The 11,776-nt window shown below is 35.1% G+C and overlaps 1 long non-coding RNA gene across 2 annotated transcripts in view; it reads right to left on the bottom strand.

Moving 5' to 3' along the window:
- Nucleotides 1-4,589: 4,589 nt before the first annotated feature.
- LOC120778725 overlaps nucleotides 4,590-11,776 on the bottom strand; it is a 43,353-nt gene continuing 36,166 nt past the window's right edge. For both annotated transcript variants that reach the window (XR_005705576.1, XR_005705577.1), the window contains exon 4: nucleotides 4,590-4,815. This is a non-coding gene — a long non-coding RNA (uncharacterized LOC120778725). The remainder of the gene's footprint in view (nucleotides 4,816-11,776) is intronic.

The raw sequence follows: 11,776 nt of genomic DNA, 5'->3' as shown, positions 1-11,776 counted from the left end.
ATGTGATTTTTGGTCAAATAATCGGTCACAAGCGTTGATCGATGAGACGGATTCTGAGCAATTTTTGGTCGTCAGTCAATTTGTGCGGAACGAACCGTGCACACACCTTTCGTAAGCCCAAATTTTCAAAATGCGATAAATCGATGATTTGGAGATGTTCAATTCCATTTCCATGATGTTCCAAAAAAAATTCAGCTTTATTGGGACGAGTTGAGCAAAAAACGCATTTCATAACCAAAATATCCACCGAAATCAGTCCAACGGACTCGCGTGAGTTGTAGAGCACTCTTGCCATCTCTCTAACTCTTGCCTGACGATCCCAAAGCAACAAATCTTACACTTTTTAATATTTTGCTCAGTTGAAGATGTCGAAGGTCGTCCAGAACCAGGACGGACTTCAACGATTTCTCGACCACTAGTAGGCTAGTGTATTTCATAAAACTGGCTCACAGTAAGCCTTTTCCAACATTCGCAACGATTTCGCACATGAAATTCTGTTAAAAATACAAAATATAAGACAAATTCTTTGCTCGATATTTTTATACATTGGCAAAATCGCAATACACTACTGTGGTTTACCGACTTAAGCAAGGACTGTAAACAAACTGGTTGCCAAATCGCGCTCGTATTTGGCATAGCAATTAAGAGCAGTCCTACCAACTTTGTAAAATACATTTTTATATATCAAATATATAATTAATTAATAATTTTACTAACATGTTTTTTTTTGTACTAAATACTAATCACTCTTCATATACGACTATACGACGATCTTGTCAGAACGGTGGTAAAAAAATTCAAAACACGATGGATCGAGCTACCTGCAAAAGTCATGTACAAAACGGTAGATTGGAATTACACAAAATTCCTATTGGCACTCGATAGAAGAGACTGTAAGAAGATGATAGGCATACTAACTGGTCACTGTCTGGTGGCGACACACGTTCCGCATTAGCAAGACTACGCTGTAAGCATCTAAGGTCTCCACAGTATGATACACTGTAAGAGGTGTTTTAAGTGAGGCCGCAGAGTCTGTTAATATTCGCGTCCAGCACAAGCATCCTAAATGAACACTACTCCCCTTGGACTTAGCAACTGAACTCTCTCTGTTATAGAAAAGTAACAAACTGGTCTATGCGTGACTTATAGGCCTACCTGATTAATCAAACCTATCACTCTTTATTATTTTGCTCTTCAGTTTCTATATTTAAAAAATCAAGCTTCAATTTTGATGGGCGTTATATTATTTTTAAGATAGATGAGAAAATATAATGATTAATATGGTTTAATACATTCCGCTTTGAATTTTTTTCATACATTTTACGTAAGCTTGTGCGCTTAAAATTACTTTAATATCCTTGTTGTAAAGTGTATCAATGAAATATAATTTGAAAATCACACCCCTAACATCAACACGACGAATAGGTTAAACTCCAACCCTCACCTTGATATAACCAATTACATGCATATACTTTTTGTCGCAATCACAGCATTAATGCGCCTCGAGACTAGCACCAATATACCATCAGATACCGGTTTTACTCGTATAAACTTATCTAGTAATAACAATCTTACTTTGTTGGAGTTTTTAACATTGACTTTTAGAAGAATGAATTTACATATTTTTTTTGACAGAAGCTTTACTCCGACCTTATTTGTAATTTTGAGTTGAGGATATCAATCTGAACTACTTAAGCCAGGGGTTCATTTACTATTTTATACTTTGTTGGTTTCCTTACCTCTATTGGTTGGCATTTTTTGAGGTCTTCTTGCTCACCTTGTACCCGTCAATATCTCACAACCTCATTTATAACTTGATCTCATGAGAGTAGTCTTATAAGTTGTTTGATGGGAGTTCGAATTTATTCTCAACCCTTTGTTCTCTGTTCATCATTGTGCGAAATATTCACTAAAAGTATTCGAGGATGTTGGACCAAGTGTAAGAACGGTGTGCCAATCGCTTGGGGCACCTTTGTTGTTTTCCTAATGACTGGTTAACAGCCATTTGCCAGTTAATTTCTACTTAAAAAAGATTCCATACCGAAAGAAAAAGTCTTGGTTAAGTTAACCAGGACCTAACTAACAGGTGGCTGTACCTTAAGGGTGTCAACTGAACATCCAATCTCACTTCATTTTGTTACGTCATATCAGGACCGAGCTACGTAGTCAACAACTGCAAAAGTCAGACGAAGATATTGCTAAATTTGAAAGCAAGGTTTCGTACGGCTGGATTGCAGCAAGTTCTGTAAAAAATTTTATTAAGACTATTTGAAAAAAAAAACAACAACACCCTTTTCAACCACCAATTATCATTAAGTTTTTAATATTATATTAATAACATTTTTTGTGTTTTGTTGACCAAGTCGAGCGAGTCGCCATATTTTGGAATCAGTTTTAATAAACCAACGCAAAAATCACAATTTAAAAATCAGTCAAAATTTCACTTAATGTGTTGATTGATGGCTTTAAAGCTTTTTGGTAGCTTTTTGGAGCTTTTATTTTCTATGTTTCATTATACTTAGATATAAACATGATTACTATATTTTACCAACATATTTAATTAAACAAAAAGAAATCGCTGTTAAAATCCAACAAACTTTCACTTACAGCGTTGATGGCTTCGAAACTTTCTGAAAAAATGTTCGTAAAATAAGTTTATAAAAAATGTTTTTTCCTAACGTCATTGTAGTCTAATAAAGTCGCCATATTTAAGCGAAAGACTTAAAAAATTACTGAAAATCATTTTTAAAATCGCAAAAACTTAAGCTTAAATTAATGGCAGCAAAGCTTTTTGAAAGCTTTCGGATTTAATAACATTTTATACTCCTTTCTCTACACATCACTTTATGCATTTTTTCACCAAAAGCTAATAAAACACTGAAATATACTAAAAATATAAATGGCTGCACAGCTTTTTGAAAGCTTTTGGTTTTAAAAAAATTTTTTAGCATTGCACTACACATCACTTTATGCATTTTTTCACCAAGAGCTAATAAAACACTTAAATGTACTTAAAGTATGAATGCCTCCAAAGCTTTCTGAAAGCTTTTGGTTTTAAAAAAATTTATAAGCTTTTCACTACACATTACTTTATTAATTTTTTCACCATGAGTTAATAAAACACTTAAATATACTTAAAGTAGTAATGCCTCCAAAGCTTTTTGAAAGCTTTTGGTGTCTCATATTTTTTTCACTTTTCACTACATATCACTTATTTCATTAACGATGAGTTAATAAAACACTTTTTAGTTTGCTTGTTGATCAACAGCCCTCCAAGAGCACGGTATTAAGTTCCTACAATTCTTTAAAGTCACGTAGGAACTCTATACCTCGCTGATGGCTTTAAGGCGTTCTTTAAATGCGAAACACTTGAAACACATGTGAAGTATGTATATGTATGAGCATATCGCTTCTTTCTCCTCATCACAAGTACAGTACCGCCAAACAAAAAATCACCGAAAATGCAACCGAGACTTGAGTGCAACTCGGCTATTTCTGCATATATCCAGCGTGTTATTGTTGGCTTGGGTGGTTTACTCTCCTCCATACTTAAACGCAGGTCTCCGCTTGTTGGGTTGTTTATTCAAGTTTTATAATGTAATTAAGCCGCATTAAACGGCTGCTGTCGATTCAATTATTATGAGCTGAAATTCAAATACAAATACACACACACTTATGCACTCACACCAACGCAAGTATTTATGAGCGGAGTATGCAAAATCTTTAAGCTGCGCTCTTGAGTTGTACAAATTACACAGACGGAGGACTTCAGCTGCACATTTATATGCATATATGTATGTGTGTGATTGTATGAGTGTTGGTATGAGTACGGATGTATGTGTGTTGTCCTTTGAGTACCTTGCCTGCTGAATTTGTGGATATTTTGCGATAAACATGTTGTGTATCACCATAAAACGATGTCTTAAAATTTTATATGCACATTATCCTTTCGGAAAATATTATCAATGCGAGGAAATGTGTGCGCAGTGAATGGGAGTTAAAAGGCAAAAACCAAAGCGAAATACCGTTATGACGCGCACATAAAGCGGAGTGAAAGCAACCAAACGTCAATATGTGCTTAGCCAAAGCAAATCACCAATATACTTACCAGAGTGTGCCCACTGAGTGTACCGAGTATGCGAGTAGTCGTTGGAAAATCTGGATTTCTGAAAATGTCCTGTATGTGTGTGTGTGTGCTTGTGTATAATTTGGCTTTTTTGGTTTTTATGCATTTGACGCACATCGAAGCTATTCGTTCAATATTGGCTCTGCGGCGGATTGCTGCTTACATTGGCTGCCCTGCCACTTGCTCGGCAGGAAAAACATGGCGCCACTTTGACTAAGCGATTAAGCTAATAAGAATATTGATGAAGAGTTTGCTCTTGTTTTTTTTGTTTTTTTTTTTTGTTTTTTGGTTTTATAGCTAGCAGATTCGGGGATTTAAATTTAAGTGGATATACATGTGTAGCGGTATATAATATAAACATATATATGCCTTATATAAATTTAATAATATATTTTTCATATAAAATTTATATATTATTTGTATAAAATTTCTATATTATAAATTATATACAAATACATAGGAGAAGAGATAATTATATATACATTTTCTGGTGATTCTTTCAAAGATATCTTTAAATTCTTAATACTAGCATGATTATTATGTGTTTTTAAGTGATTTTATGTTGTCTGCTCTACACGAAGTATCCTCGCTGGTTGCCTTTATTCTTACCGGAACTGTCTCGCCGTGGAACTTCTCATGCACTCTGATTTCGAATTTTCGGATTTTAGTTTTTGTCGAAGTTTGCGCTTCTAAAATAGAAAAATTACATATCATTTAATGATCTTTAATAACATTTTCCCTAATTAGTTCAGAATACAGTGCAATAAATTCGATAATATTTCGTGTAACCGAACATTTCATACTCTTGGAACTTTCATAGGTCAAAATCGGGGAAATACATTGAGATGGTGGCAAATCTTTATATTAAACTATGTTGCGAAGGAAGTCGACCGATCTTTCAATTTGATTAAGGTAACTCACATATGACCGATATTTGCGATATAAAGTTAGCAGGAAAATCGAAAATTTTCTATGTATTAGGTTTATGGGCACCGAGAGAGTTATTGGATCCGATGCAAGTCATTTTTGGCATGCGAGTATATTTTTATCAGAAAAGAATTCTCTCTGAGAATTGAGGGAAAGTTCCCACGACTAAAAATTTTGAAAAAAGTTACAGAGACCATAGTGCCATTCCAATATATTGGGATTCGAAAATTTAAAAGCTGGATTTCATATTCATTCGAATATTTTTTTCTCGGATTTCAACTTGAAATGATTCTTTCACAGTTCCAAATATATTTCTTTCTAAAGCAATTTTGTACCTAAGCTGTTCCCATTAGCCTGTAAAACTTTAAAATGATTTAGTATCAACGCTAAAATTAGTAACAAATGCACTCCAGTTTACTTTGCACTCCCAAGCCGCTTCTAGGAGAGTAATTACTTTTTAAGTTAAAACAAAATAATTTGGAATTTTTAGTTTATGGTAGGCCATATTATAATATTTAGAATTTTTTTAAGTTAAGATATTCTCAGTTTATTCTATTATATATTTTTATTTCATTTATATATATATTTCTAATTTTATTCACACACCTGCCAAGCGTTTTATAGCGCGAACATGCTTGTGTTTAACTATTGCAACAATTGTCAACACATTGTTTGCAGCGTAACTTGAGGCGCCACAACAACAAAACCGACAACTGCAACGATATCAAGCCCCAAAAATCAAACACCGACAATTATATTGCCAACGGCAAGCAAGTATTGTTGCCCACTGAGATATTTTAAGTAAGCAGTAACAGTGTTGCGTCGATTTATTAAACTTGAAAGTAGCGCAGAACTTGCTGGAATGTTTAGCAGTTGCATTACGTGGAATATTTTCAGGGAATTTATCTCAGAAACTAAATGCATATTTTGAATTTTTGAGCTGACAATTTCATTTAATTTAAAATTGTGAGGCACTAATCGATGATTTATCGAAAAAAAATGTTACGTCAACTATTATAAACATAAAATTTCTATATTTGGATTTTACGTAGAAAAAAATTTTATTATCGATTTATCGATAACATTTGGAAGTGAAAAATTTTTGCATTTCCTCTTATAAGCTCCAATTTCCCATATCTTGAGTTCATTGTGGTCAAAGAAACTTTTTGATTATGAACATATCGATGTCAAAATAATTATCGATAATTTTTCGAAGCGAATAAGTTTCAGTTTTTTGTTGTAAACCATAGTTTTCAATGTTGGGGTTTCACTGTAGTAAAAACAATTTTGACAGAAGTTTTACCGATAATTTATCGAAGTCACAATAATTAAATTTTTTGCTATAAACTGCAAATTTTAATGTTAGATTTGATAATTAATTTATTGTAGCTAAAAAATGAAATTTTCTTGTTATAAACTTTATGTTCTCATATGTTTGGTTATGGATATATCGATAATTTTTCGAAGTGAAAAAATTCAAGTTTTGTGTTATAAACTATTAGACGATGTTACTGTGGTAAAAAAATCTGAGTTTAAATTTATCGATAAATTCTCATGCTATCGATAATATATTGTAGCCAAAAAATTTAAATTTCTTCTTGTAAACTATAATTTATAATACTTGGGTGCACTGTAATATGTAAAAAAATTATGAGTAGAAATGTATCGAAGTCAAAATTATCAATTTTTTTGTTATATACTGTAATTATTTATATGTATTTGGGTTCCAATGCAGCCAAAAAAAAATTTGAGTATGCGCTTAACGACAACTTATCGAAATGATTAAATTTAAATGACTTATTATAAACCTTAATTTCTTCTAACTGGGTTTCACTGTTGTCAAAATTAAAAAGCTTCGTATATACATATGTACTTATATCCATGTGAATTGTTGCTATATTCATTTTGAATAATTGGTTCGACTTTGGCTTGCTTGCTAAACTAATGCCTGGGAGCGCGCATTCACATCACAGCTTTTGTTCGGCAGCTGCTTGTTGCCATTGTTGTTGCTGCTTATGCGAAAATGTTAAATATAGTACTATACAATCGATTTAATTGCCGATATTTTGCTCGCTTACAACTCACCGCATATCCTCCCGCACCAAGTGCCAGTCACCTCTTAGCTCCGCACCTTGGGATTTGCATGCGCCGCCCCTTGGTGAGCGTTAATTTCACGCTTGTCGTCGATTGTGTTGATGCTAATACATGTGTATGGAAATAAAGCAAACTAATTATAGTCGAACAAGCGATAAGTCTCAGCAATCATTGCTGGTAAATGTCACTTATTCACAAGAAACCACAAGTAAAAAAACACCGCTGCATGCTTAATGTCAAGGCGTTGGTGCGCGCATGCGCATTTGTCACAACCGGCAAACACTGTCAAGACAACAAAATGCATTTGCTTTATGCCTTATGTGTATGCACATATAATTAAAATGTTTGTTTCCAACACATACACACACACACACATGCATGCATAGTGCTTATGGCTGACGGATGTGTCAGTCAAATTGATTTGCAGCTGAATTTTCTAGTTTGCTTAGGCAATAATTAGTACCGTTGCTGTATATATAATTCTGTGTATATCCATATGTATATATCTGTGCATGTATATGTACATTTATATATGTGTTTTTGTGTACAATCGTCGGAAATGCGCAAACCATGGAAAATTTTATTATTAAGAAATTAAAATTTCATTTCATTCTTATTATTCCAAGCTCTGCGGCTCATTTCGAATGCATTGCTTTGCTTTAATAAATGCACGAATAAAATGGAAATTTTACATATTATATATTTGAATAAAATGCTTTTTGCACTGTTAATAATTCATTTTAGAAGTCTTATTCAGTTATATAAGTTTTATTCGTGCTTGGACTTTGATTAAGACATTCAGTATACTCGTACTTACAAGTACATATGTATATATAGAGGGTATTTTTTTTTGAGCTATTAATTTTTTTCAATCCCGTCACGAAATTTTCTTGGAAATAAGCTAAAAAAATTCCCTGAAAGTTTTAGCCCTTAATATTAACATTAGTAACTGGACCAAGGCATGTAAACATTTTCCATAGAAAATACACTACAATTGTGATTTTTTATCTTTAAATTCCTACAGTTCAGAGGTGTTTAATGGCATCGCTTTGACTGTAGACGCATATTTCTCAGAATTGTTCACTCTACAAAAGTGACTAGTGCAACAAAGTCGTAACTCACACCGGCGAGGTAGTAGGGGGCTCTAAACCAGATTTTTCCACGAAATTCGCATTTTCGTTTATATATCTCGTAAATGACAAGAGCTATAGAAAAAACGTTTATGTCAAACTTGTAGGAGATTTTATTTGCTACAAAAAAGGTTCGAGGTCCAAATCGCTATCATTAATACTTCTCGAGATATTCGGCTTTTTAAGTAACGCTTTATAGAATTTTCATAGATGGTAAGTAATAAAATATCTATGAAAATGCCATACAGCCTGTAGCCCAATCTATTCCAAACATCTTAATTGCTGTTTTCTGGATAAAAGTGTATATGTCTGTGAGTTATATTTCGAACATAAAATATGCTAATGATGATGACAAAGCTATTAATTTTCGTAGAGAGATTTGATTTAGTCCACCTAATGATCCTATAATAGTTTGAAAATTTACAAAAAAATGCCTACTAAGCGCAGGTCAACAATCTGTTCCTATGCGACTGCAAGATTCTTCTGGCCTAGAGCAGTTTCCTGGATATCTACTGAACTATTTGGTCTTAGCAAAGCTCATCATTTCGCAGCAATAAAAGTTATTGCTGGTCAGTGTCCTATTAGCATTCATGCGGAAAATTAAACTTCCTATAGAACGTAAGTTGTCAAAATTGCATGGAAGAAGGTGAGATGAAAATATCCTCTCATCCATCTCCACCACTGGCTAGCTTCTGCTAGGCTGAGGTCAAAACATTTCTGCAATTTTACCTTTAGCGAACCAGAAGACATGACCGCCTCAATAAATGTGTAATAGGCTCAAAGCGCTTTGTCGATTTATGAGTGTTTTTATGATCAATTTTATAGGAGTTCTGGGTATCACAACGGACCGGCGCGCGGCGTTAAAGCTACCAACTGTGTTCCCTGCTAGGATCGACCATTGAATCTAACAAAACTTAACCTATAGAAATATTGACATAAATATTGACACCGAGTCGGGCATAGGTGGCAGCAGGAATGCGTACATATAACGCATTCTAGAAATGGAAAGTTGAGAACATAAAATATATAAAAATAAAAAATAATTAACAAAAATAATAAAAAATATTATTAGCCTATTTTGTAAGAAATTCTGTAGTAGGAGGTAAGTGTTGAGGAGAAAATTGTATATTTGAATCTATATATCCTGGGACCCTATATATTCCTTGGACTTACTATTGACAGATGTCAATATGTATAGGAACTAAGTTCATTATTAAAAAGCTCCCATCCTTTTGTTACCGTCAACAGGTTCACAAGCGTTTTACTGTGTCTAATCTAGCAGTAAGAAAGAGAACGATTGAGCGTCTGAAGTTATGTGCACACAAAACAGTACAATTATAATCATTTATTTCTTCACACTAATGAACACATGACGAAGTAGAAAGCTTTAGGGAAGACTGCTTATTGTATTCATTATAGAAATAATTTAAATAATAATAAAATATTGACTCCAAGCCACCCGACGCCACATCGTTAGTGCACCTTGTCAATAATATTGCCCAACTGGCAATTAAAATTTTGAGCGGTTTGCAAAAATTTTGCCAATTAAAAGTCAACAAACGTGATAAATCCACATTAATTTGCATTATTCCCACAATTGTCGGAAGCTGCGACATATTTCCATTTGCGGCGCACACAACGCTCGCAAAAATAACAACAACGCGCTTCCAATGAAACGCCAGATTAGTATAAACCGCAAAAGTTATGAGCAATATTAAAGCAACTGCCACAGCGCCGCTATGGAAATTACGATCAGATCGCGACGCAAATGTCAGCGCACGATTTACATGCCGTCCGAAATTAAACAGCGAATTATGCCAAACGCTGTGGCAGATCGCAAGCGGCATGCCATGCGAGACTTCAAGACGACAAGATGAACTGCGGCGCATCGACAATAAACTCATTGAATGGCGCAGCGCCCGCTGCCTGCCAGATTGCCACGACATAATAAATCGCATACACAAACATATATACGCATATGTATGAGCGTATGTGTGCCGCCTGGCGCATAAAACCGCTCATTTCATGCGCTCATTCAGTCATTCCGGCAGATTATTCCGTCAAATAAGTGGAAAGTTATTTCACTTTTACTATGACTAGCGCTTACGCCGCGCGGCTGCTGGTCATCTATCTCGCGGCGGCAGTGGCGTGCGCGCGTCTGCACATATCGCGCTGCGCAAAGCTTGGCGACAGCGACGCTGTCCACAAAATCGCCGTCGGTTGCGGCGCGCTCGGGATGCTTCTGACCAGCAGCAAGGTATGCGCCGTAATTGTGCAATAATTTAAGTTGCGAGATCGCACACTTTACGATTATGTGGCCGCAACAACAACAGCAGCAACAACGCGCAACATATTGCACTTGCAGCCAAATTACCTGCAGCTGGCAGCAGACAGCCGGCAAACGGTTAAGTTATGGCGCATCACGATTGCGATGCTGGCGTATTCTATGGAGACATGCGAAAGTCACAGAGGCCGCGTATGAATGAGCCGTATGCTGCGCATGCGCACAGTTCGTCTAATCGCCTGCGGCTAACTTTAGTATTCAGTATGTGTAGTTGTATATAGTATATGTGTGTGCCTTTTTACGTTGGGATGCGACACACAATGCCCACTGCATAAATTGCAATAACACGCTGATTAGAATCTGGCGTTGAATGAAATAATGCATGAGTATGCATGGCGAATGCGCTGATTTGGCGACCGACGGCAAACAGGTAGCCAGCGTCGGGTTATCGATGAATATTTGGACGGACTTTTAAATAGTCAACTCTTAAAGGCAATACATGATACGAATTGATAACTCAATGCACAGCTGTGTGAGAAACTTATGAAAGAAGGCTTAATACTTAATTTAAAACAACAAAAATTCATATCGTCACCTAAAATGCAAAACAACGTATCATCAAACAAATCGAAATTGAGTTTTTTATTGCTAACGACTCACTACATCTTATTACCCATATATGCATACAATTTTCAGTACCACTGTCAGATATAACCAATGCATACCCAATATATAACCTATATATAACCAGTATATAACTAATACCACTTTATAACCAAAACTTTTTTTTTCGATAAGAGAGGTTTGTATTATATCGTTTTTCTTTCGCCTGTAAACTTATCAAAAGTGATGTTACGTTGTTTTGCATTTTAGCTGACGACATAAAGTTCTGAGTGCAGAATTTTAAGCTATGTGGACAAAGCAGGCTGTTACATATGTATATGGTTTAAGAACCCATCCTTCCTAGTTGGATGGCAGACTTCTCCGTTTATTTTTAGCGCGTCTTTGATTCACAAAAAGTAGTAGAGTCACTGGTTTCAAAGCGCTGAGACTGAATGTCTGTTGAATTTCTTCTAAGAAAAGCACTTTTATCGCAACTTCTCTTTGTGCCGACGGCTTACAGACAGCCAATCAGGCGTTCACGCACTCTAATTTGAGCTCATTAGTGAACTAGGAACTTTTTTGGAGAGAGTGGAATCCTTTTCTTATTATAAA

Source organism: Bactrocera tryoni, chromosome 5 (genome assembly GCF_016617805.1).
Source record: "Bactrocera tryoni isolate S06 chromosome 5, CSIRO_BtryS06_freeze2, whole genome shotgun sequence".
Taxonomy (NCBI): domain Eukaryota; kingdom Metazoa; phylum Arthropoda; class Insecta; order Diptera; family Tephritidae; genus Bactrocera; species Bactrocera tryoni.
The sequence above is the reverse complement of the archived record's forward strand: the minus strand, read 5'-3'. Positions and strand labels throughout refer to the sequence as shown.